General features: G+C 47.2%; 1 long non-coding RNA gene across 1 annotated transcript in view; it reads left to right on the top strand.

The window, feature by feature from the left end:
* The first annotated feature begins 1,184 nt into the window (after nucleotides 1-1,184).
* LOC125079973 (uncharacterized) overlaps nucleotides 1,185-10,578 on the top strand; it is a 183,425-nt gene continuing 174,031 nt past the window's right edge. Inside the window, exon 1 of the long non-coding RNA XR_007121182.1 lies at nucleotides 1,185-1,255. This is a non-coding gene — a long non-coding RNA (uncharacterized LOC125079973). The remainder of the gene's footprint in view (nucleotides 1,256-10,578) is intronic.

Here is a 10,578-nt window from a genome sequence, read left to right as displayed (position 1 = left end):
CCCTCTCCCTCTGTCTGCAGCTCTGCCTACTTGTGCTCCCTCTTTCTCTCTATCAAATAAATAAACAAAATCTTAAAAAAAGAAAGGAAGGAAGGAAGGAAGGAAGGAAGGAAGGAAGGAAGGAAGGAAGGAAACAGATGCCCTTAGATAAGGTGAGATCTCGCCGGAAAAGTCTTCACCTGGACCCAACTCTGTGTAGGATGGGGCTCAGCTGATCAGCCACACCTGAGTACTGCACCTGTCAGCAGGGGCATTCAAACTCCGCCTTTTATGGACCACAAAAAAAAAAAAAAAAAAAAAAAAAAAAAAAAAAAAAAAAAACCAACTTCTGAGAAGAAGTGAGGCAAACTATGGATGAACTGCCCTGTTTATATATTTGCATACATCCACCAACAGCACCAGCACAACTCTGTGCAGCAGCAAGGTAAAGATTTTACTACCAGCCCCTCCCTGTTAGACACTGGTGCTGCCCTAAGCCAGGACATGAGGCGAGGTCTCCTTCCACATCCTGGGAGCCAGACTCTCTAGGCCTGCCCACCTGCTCCACATGCCTATCTGGACTGGGACAGCCTCATCTGCCCTACCCTAGCACCAGGGTCAACATTTCTTCAGAGAGCAGACATTGCCAGTTGTGCTTCCATTATTCTAGCTAATTCTGACCCTATTTGCCTCAGCACTAACCTGTGCAGCAGCTTCAACTTTCCCCTAATTAGAGTGTGTGTCTCTGTCAGTCCGGGTGGGATGGGTGAAGCAGAACCGGTAGGACATCTCTAGAAAAAGAGATTTGTATATCAAGGGATGTATTGCGGGGACCTGACCCACGCATTGTGGGAACAGAGTAAATGGCCCCTGTTTGATGACTCTGCACCTGACACGGGAGCTTCAAGTCTGCGAGGTAGTCAGGAAGCAAAGACCACCAGCAGGCTGGAGCCCCACAAGCACAAGCGGGGACCCCACAAGGACAGCCTGGAACTTGGGTCCGTTCTTGTTAACCCCTGACCTTGGCAGCGCGGAAGCCCTGCAAAGGCTGAGCCCCTCCTCACTAAGCTAAATTCACACACCTGGCTCTGCTGCGGCTTCCTGCAAGGAGCTGAGTCAGCACGTTAGCCCCAATGCTGCCGGGGCCGCTGCCTCCCGTCCACCCTCCAAAATCTCGCGAGAATCTCCCTTGACCTCAGCCCAGTGGGAAACTCATGGCAAGGGAATTCTTTTACGTGGACAAGCCAAGAGGACGCGTTACAAAGCCATCAGTGCGGTAAGTCAGACTCCCCCGAAGACAGATCCCGGGAGGGGTGGAAATGCAGGTTTGTCTGGCATAGTCTGCAAGCGAGGGAAGCGGGATGGAGCTGAGGGAGAAGCTGAACTGAGAGGCAGTCACAACAGCTCCCCATGGAGCTCTGCAGCCCGGGGTGCAGGTGCGGGGTGGGTCTTCAGGGTTGTCTGGAATCGAGCAAGGCCGCCTCAGGAAGCGCACAGGGCCTTGGGAAGAGCATGAAGAGGTGGAGGTCTAGGCTGTGAGCAGACCACAGCCTCCACTCCTTGGCAGCTGTGGGAACAAGGGTCTGGGTCCCAAAGGGGCTTCCAGACAGGCACCGTCGTGTCCAGTAAACCTGCTTCTCTAAATGCCTAGCCTGTGAGGAGAGCATCCAGCATCTGCGGGAGGAGGGGTTTTTAGGTGCGATGACAAAACTGTGTGCTGGTGGGAGTGGGAGGATTCTCCCTATTGCGGGAGGGCTGTTCACTTGGTGACTGCTTCCTTGTCCTCTGCTTCCAAATCTCCTCCCAGCTCCAGGAGCTGGCAGTGGGACTTGGCAATGGTTCCCTGGGATTTTCTACTGTGCGGCTTCACACCTGCCACGTGCAATGGTTACGTGGGTGTCCCCTGTACTCAGGCTTCCCTGGGAAAACCTGGGTTTGGAATGTGGAATTCTAGAACATGCTGTGAACTTCCTGCAAAGTGAGCTTGGAAAGCCGGAGCTGAGACTCTGCCTCCGGAAAGGCTGCCGGGAACCCATTCCTTTTACTCTGCTGTTGGTGGGCTCTGGCGCCCCCCTCAAGGTCATGTCCCTCATGACTGTACAGGGTCCTTCAGTGGCAGGAAAGACAAGGCTGCCATTTTGTCATTTTCCAGAGGCATCAAACACTCCCTTAGACACAGCTCTTCTTAAATATCCTCAAAGTAAAATTGTCCTTAGAATTTGAGAGCCACACTTACACACAAGTGTGGACAAATGCAGAAAATAAGCACATCCTTCCAGTATCTTCCATCTCAGTGACTGGCCCCTCTCACCATCTGTGGTACAAGCCAGAATCTGAGGTGCCACCTTGACACCTCTCTTTCCCGCAGTGCCCTCTTCACCAACTACTGTCAATTTCACCTCTAGAGAACGTTCTGTCTCCCTCCCATGTCTCTCTTCATTGCCCTGTGCCTCAAGCCCCTGACTTTGTCTCCTCACATCTCCCTCTGCCCCTTCAATCTGCTCTCCTTTCTACACACAGAATCATGTGTGGTTGTTGCTTTTTTTTTTTTTTAAGATTTTATTTATTTGAGATAGAGTTGCAGGAGAGAGCAGGAGCAGGGGGGCAGAGGGAGAAGGAGAAGCAGGCTCCCCCCTGAGCAGGGAGCCCGACACAGGGCTCAATCCTAGGACCCTGGGATCATGACCCAAGCTGAAGGCAGATGCTTAACTGACTGAGCTACCCAGGAGCCCCACAGAATCATCGTTTAAAAATACAGTTCTGGGGCGCCTGGGTGGCTCAGTGGGTTAAGCCGCTGCCTTCGGCTCAGGTCATGATCCCAGGTCCTGGGTTCGAGCCCCACATCGGGCTTTCTGCTCAGCAGGGAGCCTGCTTCCTCCTCTCTCTCTGCCTGCCTCTCTGCTTACTTGTGATTTCTCTCTGTCAAATAAATAAATAAAATCTTTAAAAAAAAATACAGTTCTGATCATACATTCTCTGTTATTAAATTTATTCAGTATTCTCCTACCTATTATGCTCTAGATAAAAAGTAAACTTCCTAAGGTAGCCCCCAAAGCCTCACAGGACCTCAGGCCTCAGCCTGCTCCTGATTGTGCCTCACTCACTGTGCTGCAAGCAGGCTGGCCTCCCTCCTGTGCCTCCCCCACAACCTCCCCTCTGGGGCTTCCCTGCTGTTATGCCCCCACCTGCTAAAGTCAGTTGAGGTTAGGACCTGCAGTCAGACCCTCAGCTTCCCATTTCCAGCTCCAGCACTGTTTTTTTTTTTTTTTAAACCCATGTAGTTTTGGGCAACTTACTAAAGCTCGCCGTATCTCAGTCTCCCCATCTGTAAAATGGGGGCGATAATACAAGGCATGGTGTGTAGCGCACGGTGCCAAGTATACTGTGAGGGCTTGGAAATGTTAGTAGTCATCCTCATATGCCCTGCAGGCCTCACCTCCGGTGTCCTTCCTCAGGGATGTGTCCCTGGAGGCCCCCACACCCACCCAAGATCTGGTGCCCTCCCACGCAATCATGGTCCCTGTCCTTTCCTTCCTTCCACACTCTGGACACAGAGTGGATTTGTCTACCTTCCTCTCAGGCCATAAACCTCCTTGGGGCAGAAACACGGCCTTTATGCTCACCATTATATCCTTGGAGCCTAGCGCCATTTCTCAAATTAAACGTTCCCTTTCCTGGTGCAGTGGGAGGGTTTGGGTATGGGATATGGCCTGGGCTCTCTGCCACCGTCCGTGGAGTTGGAGAGTAGGACTCAGGAGGTATGCCCCAGGGATGCCTTCTAGTGCTGAGGAGCTGTGAGTGGCCGGCCCTGCTCTAGTGAGCCGTAAGCAGAGGCACCCCCGTCGGCCCCAGGGCCCCCTGGAATGCACCGCTGCTCCGTCTTGGGCCCAGGCCCTGCTTCAGAGGCTCTACCGTGGAAGGCAGCCCTCCCCACCCCCATTAGGTTAGGTTCCCAGCATGTCCGGTGTGGCTACAGTGGGGCGTCGCTTTGATTTCCATCTATTACAGAACATGTCCACCGGCACAGACACTTGTCTGGGTTAGTAACAGAGAAGGGCAGGAGGGATGCCATGGGGACCGTCCAGCATTGTGGGTTGGGAGGTCTTTCTCGTAGTGACGATGCACCAGTCATTTTGACTCCCCGATTTGTTTTACTCCTTTGTAAAATGAAACATCCTGAGCTCCAGCAAGCGTGTGCTAGCCTCTCCCTCTCAGAGAGGCTGCCCGGCCTCCTCATGCTGATGTCAGTTCTGGGTGACATGGGATCCTACTCAACACATATTCTGGACTGGACTAAGGGGGGACACCCCACCAGCCTGGGACTTAGGCCACAAGGACAGAACTCACTCGCTCCATGGTGTGGGCCACTGTGACTGCAGGTTAGGAAAAGTCGGTCCCACACTGCACAGATGGCAGGCAGGGCTGAATGCTGCAGCCACCTTTTGGGAGAAAAACTACAAGCGATGGAGAAAGAACTGGTTTACGGAAGGTAGAGAGAGGCACTCGGCCCCAGCCAGAGCCAGCCTGGTCTCTGATGATGTTGGTCCCTGTGAAGCCAGCTGTAATTCCTCTACTAGGGTGCCTGGGGATTCCCCTGTACCCCCTTCTTGAAGTGGGGTTCAGACCGTTCTGTTCCTGGTAACCAGTGGTGGTTGATAAAGATGAGTTCTCCTATTGGATGTCAATGAAACAACTCCTCCACCCCTACCTAAGACTGCCTTACTCTCCAGCTTTGTACTGCCTGAAGACCTCTGCTTCACTTACCCGGCTCTCACGCCCACTAGACCACGGACATCAGTGCTGGAGGAAAGCTTTTCACAGCACAAATGAGAAAACCGAGACCTGGAGTGGGAAACAGACTCACCGGAGGTCACTCAGTGAGTCCATGACAGTCAAGGTGAAAGCAGAGCATTGAGTGCTCAGGCCACAGAGCATCTCTGGAAGTGCTGTCAGCCAACCCTCTCTCTCCCACGCATCTGCCCTCTCCAGGCCAAGGCTGCTGTGCATTCAGACTGTCTGCCGAACTCTGCTACGAAACAGCATCAGCCCCTGGTCTGTTAAGTGTTCTAAAATGTTCTGAAAACAAGGCACAGACCCTGGGGATGCTAGAGCCAAGGGGACACAGGAGCCAGGGACATAGATGCCGGGTGCAGACCCGAGTGAAGCTGTGGAGACACCTGTGCTGTGATTCGGGCAACAGCCACCGGCCCAGAGAGCGCAGCAGAGCTCCCAGGTGCAGCACAAGTGTGTGGGAGTAGGGTGAGCACCGCAGACCAGGGGATGCTTCCTAAAGCGGGAATAGGGACCCAAGTGGCTGGGAGAAGTTTGTAGAAGGCCAGCCCAGGCCTTCAGCCTCAGGGCACAGGCCACTAGCTGCCAGAGAGCCCCTCGGCCGTGAGCCTCAGGACAGACAACACGAGTGGGAGGTCACCAGAGCAACCCCACAAAAATCAAAGAAACTGGAGAGGATGGCAATCATTTTCTGATTATTATTCAAAGATCTCTTTGGTCTGTTAAGTACTTCAGGAGCTCCAGGAGAAAAAGCAAAGATACAGTTTTCTAAAGGTGTCATTCCTTTGAGCAAAAAGTCCCGTATTTTGAACAGATGTTGGCACTACAATAATACACTGTTTTGAGTATGAGTTGTCTCTGTAAGCCTCACTATCAGACACAGGCGTGGCACAGAGCAGGCTCTTTATTTATTTATTTGTTTGTTCGTTTAAGATTTTACTTATTTATTTGGCAGAGAGAGCGCACAAGCAGTGGGAGCAGGAGAGAAAGAAGCAGTCTCCCCACTGAGAAGGGCCCTGGGATCGCGACCTATTCCGAAAGCAGACATTTAACCGACTGAGCCACCCAGCCTCCCCAAGAGCGTGCTTTTTCTAGAAATCACCGAGTGCTTGCTGTGAGCCTGGGACAGGTCTGACTGGAAGCACTCTCATATCCCATTTTATGGATAAGGGACTAAGGTGTCAGAAGGCCCAGTTCTCACAGCTACTCCAAGATGGATGCAGTGTTTGACCCCAGGCAGCCTGGCTCCTAACCCTTGCTTAACCTCAGGACTATATTTGATGTTCCTTGGCCTTCTCTTTGGACAGGACTAGCATGGGTGGGCAGGCTGGCAGGAGCCTGGAAGGGGGCGTGGGACCTAACCATGTAGCCTATCATTACCAACTGTCTGCCCTTGCTGGTGAGAATGTTTTTACCAGGGCCTGAACCTGTTTTTTGCCTGTCCTGTCTCTGAAGAAGTAGAGTCTTTAAAAGAACAAGGGACAGAGTCAGGAAACCAGGGGGATGAAGCTTGGGCAGCACTCTCCCCTTCTCTGGGTTTCATCTCCCCCACCAAATACACAGGTAGATGAGATGTCCTTGCATCTCCTCTCACATTCTCTTATTTCCAGATGATTCTCACATGTCATCTGAATTCTACCCACAGAGGAGAAGCTTATTTAAGCTTCAAGTTAAATAATTCAGCAGCTGCCACATGGTTGGCCCTCAATAAATGTCCCAGAGTAATTTAAGGGATGCCTTAGGCATCTGGACTTTCTCATCATATCTGTGTCTATCCCCGTAATTTCCTTACACTTGATGAGCTGTGTGAGCTGTTGTAAAGCCTGTGGTTTATGAAAAAGATTTCAGGGCTCAAATCCCAAGCAGGGGGCATGAAATCCCTGAGAGGAAGAATCTAGAATGTCACTGAAGCTGACAAAGAGATGGCATAAAATAGGACCCATCCCTCTCATGAATATGGATGTGAAAATTCTAGACAAAATGCCAGCAAATTGAATTCAACAGTGTATTAAAAGAATAATTTACCACAACCAAGTAGGGTTACCCAAAGAATGCAAAGTTGTTTTAATATTAGTAAATCTGTTTATAGAACACATCAGTGGGTCAAATAAGTGAAACCATATGATTATCTCACTAGGAGCAGGAAGATCATTTATGAAAAGTCAGCATCAGTTCCTAAAGGGGATATTCTCTATAATACCAGGAGCGGATGGGGCAAGTAGACATTGTCAGTGGGGTGGTTTTAGTGAGATAGCACTTCACATCTGAACCCTCTCCCTGTGTTTGGGGAAATTCCTCACTGTCTGAATTCTGATGAGAGACAGAGCTACCTCCAGCTATAGAAATGGAAAAAATCCCAGATGCTGGCTGTTCTGGGTGTCAGCCCCACCCCCGAAGCAGCAGAGAAGCACTTGGCCTACGCTCAGATGGTGGAGCAAAGTAAACAGGCAGCGGAGAACTTTTTTTCTTTTTTTAATTCAGCTTTATTGAATGCAGAGAATTTCTTATGGGGTTCCAGTAAGAGCAGCAACATCGGTTTGCAGGGATGGCGGGGACAGCAGCCCAGTAGCTACATCTGGGCTCCAGGGACCAGCACTGCTGGTGTCTCAAGCTGGGGCATCCCACATCCAAAATGGCAGGGGCCAGTCCTCTCTTGTGGTCGTCTGGGCTGTGGCGCCAGCTGCCTAGGCTCCCTCTGTTCCTGACCCTCTGGTGATTCTCTGAGCTATCCAGGATCCTGTTGAAATTTCTTCTCCACTTAAATCACCCAGTGTCAGTTTCTATTATGGGCAGCTAAGGAAGCTTAATGACACAGAAGGCTATTTCCTTAACATAACAGAGAATATGTCTCTTGTTTTCAAACTTATTGCCAAAATAATGCATAATGGCATCCCTTTTAAACAAAGAGTAAAAGAGGGTACCTGTGTGGCTCAGTCAGTTAAGCGTCAGTCCGACTCTTGATTTCGGCTCAGGTCATGATCTCAGGATCTTGAGATCAAGCCCTCATGTAGGACTCCTCACTCAGCTGGGATTCTGCTACTTCTCCCTCTATCCAGCACCCCCCCACCCCACACTTGAGCACTCTCTCTAAAATAAATAAATAAATAGATCTTTTTTTAAAAAAAGAATAAAATGAAGATTATAACTAATCCGACTATCATTTTTTTGCTTATATATCCATGCCTTTTTTTAAAAGTCATATTTGTTGAGGTGCAATTTGCATATGCTAAAATTTACCCCTTTCAAATGTACAATTTGACAAGTTTTAGCAAATCTACATTTATTTAAGCGCCACCACATTCATTATATAAGCTATTTCCATCATGCCACATAGTTCCCTTAAGCAAACTTGGAGCTAATTCTCTTTCTAACCCTAACCCTGGCAACCATCCTTCTGATTTGTCCCTGTAGTTTGGCCTCTTCTAGAATGTCCTATAATAAAATCACATGGCAGCCTTTGGTGGCCTGCTTGTTTTCCTTAGCCTCCTGCTTTTGTGATCCATCCATATGGCTGCATGAGCGGTATCCATTGTATATATGGGCCAGAATTTGTTTATCAACTCGATGTACATTGGTCAATGTACATTGGGTTGTTCTCAGTTTCAGACCATCATGCATAAAGCTTCTCTGAACACTTACATAAAAGTTTTTGTAGAAACACATTTACTTTTATGGGGTAAATATCTAAGAGTAGGGGCTCAGTGGGTTAAGCCTCTGCCTTTGGCTCAGGTCATGATCTCAGGGTCCTGGGATTGAGGCCTGCCGGCTCCCCTGCCCCCCACCCCACCTGCCTCTCTGCCTACTTGCGATCTGTGTCTGTCAAATATATAAATAAAATCTTTAAATATCTAAGAATAGGAATGCTGGGTCATATTAAATAAATATTTAATTTCAGAGAAACTACCAAGCTGTTTTCCAAAGTGCTATACTCTTTGGCATTCCCACCAGACCTCATGAGAATTACATTTGCTTTACATCCTGTCTGCACCAGCACTTGACCTTATCAGTCTTTTCATTTTAGCTGACTAGTAGATGTAGTATCTTGATTTGGTTTTAATTTTTATTTTTCTAATAACTGGTAATGTTGAGCATCTTTTCATGTATCTATATCTACTTGCCACCAAAATATCTTTTGGATACAGTGTCTGTTCAGACTGTACATCTAGTTATTTTTTATGTAGCTGTTTCTCTTATTTCTGTTGAGTTAGGAGGGTTCTTTATATATTCTGAATACAAGTTCTCTATCAGATTTGTGTTTTGCAAATATCTTCTCCCAGTCTGTGGCTTGTCTTCTTATTTTCTGGAGTGGCTCACAGGCAGCATAAGTTTTGATTTTGATAAAGTCTAATTTAGCAATTTTTCTTTTATGATTCATTCTTTTTGTGTGTCCTAAAAAAATCATTGCCCAGCCTAAAGGCACAAAGATTATATTTCCTATGCTTTCTTCTAAAGGATTTATAGTTTTAGCTCTTACATTCAAGCCTGTGATTCATATTGAGTTAGCTTTCATAGAGATGAGTGAGAAAAGGGTCAATGTTCATTTTTTGCATATGAATGCAAACATTTCCCAGAATACTATTATCATGTAACATTGCCCTAGAAGTTCTGGTTGGCATAATAAGACACCAAACATCAGTATGAGGTAAAATTATTGGAAAGGAGGAGAAAAAACATCATTGTTTACAGTCAGTATGATTTCATACCCCCCAAAACTCAAGAGAATCTATTGAAAACACATAGAATTAATAAGGAGAATTCAATAAAATAATTCACTGTAGAATAAACATGCAAAACAATCAATAACTTTTCTATATAACAACAGTAATCATTTAAAGGTTATAATAGAAAAACAAAGAATCCTGTGCATAATAGCAACAAAAGACATAAATGTCTGCAAATAATCATCACAAAGAAAGTGCAGGGCCTACAGAATGAAACTCAGAAGGCTTTATTGAGAGCATGAAAAAAGAGAACTAAATATAGATGTGTCAGTCTCTTAGATGGAAAAGCTCAGTAGTATAAAGATGTTCATTTTTCCAAAGGATTTTATAATATTGGAGGGTTTGGGGGAGCAGGGCAAAATGATTCTAAAATTTATCTGGAAGTGTGAACAGGAGGAGGGGCTGGAAAAAAATCTGTTGAAGAATAAAGAGCGGGTCCTACCCTATAAGGTATGAGGATATTTTATAAAGATGCCACATGTAAAAGATTGCATTGAGGGCTCCAGATCAAATAAGTGATAGAGCATGTGCTAGGATAGGATAAATGAGTCTAAACAGAACCTGACATGTATTAAAACTTTATGGATAATAACATTGCAAATCAGCTGGGATCACGGTATCTAGCAAAAATGGAAGAAAAAGGACGAGTTAAGAGGCTGTCGGAATAGTTCAAGAGAAATGTGATGGCAGAGAAGTTTGCTGGGTTGCTAAGCCAGAGCTGCTCCCTGGTCCTTGGGCAAGTAGGAACACCCTCTGGGCAACAGGGCAACAGGCTGGTGGACTGGTGTGCAGAGGCAGTTAGCCTCTTCCAGCGCCCTCTAGTGACGAAGCTTAACATGTCGTCTGGCAAAGGCAATAGATGGAAAAGGCTCTTACCATTTCCACAGGATCAGGCAATGAAAAGTGAGTTTCAACAGAGAGATAATATATTGATAACCAACAGGATGTAAATGTCAAACCACATTTATTTTTGCTTTTAAAATAATTTTATTTTAAGGTTTCTTTTTTTGGTTAACATATATAATGTATTATTTGCCCCAGTGGCAAAGGTCTGTGAATCATCAGGCTTACACATTTCATAACACTC

This window comes from Lutra lutra, chromosome 10 (assembly GCF_902655055.1).
Source record: "Lutra lutra chromosome 10, mLutLut1.2, whole genome shotgun sequence".
NCBI lineage: Eukaryota > Metazoa > Chordata > Mammalia > Carnivora > Mustelidae > Lutra > Lutra lutra.
Note: the sequence above shows the minus strand (reverse complement) of the source record. Positions and strands in the feature narration are given on the sequence as shown.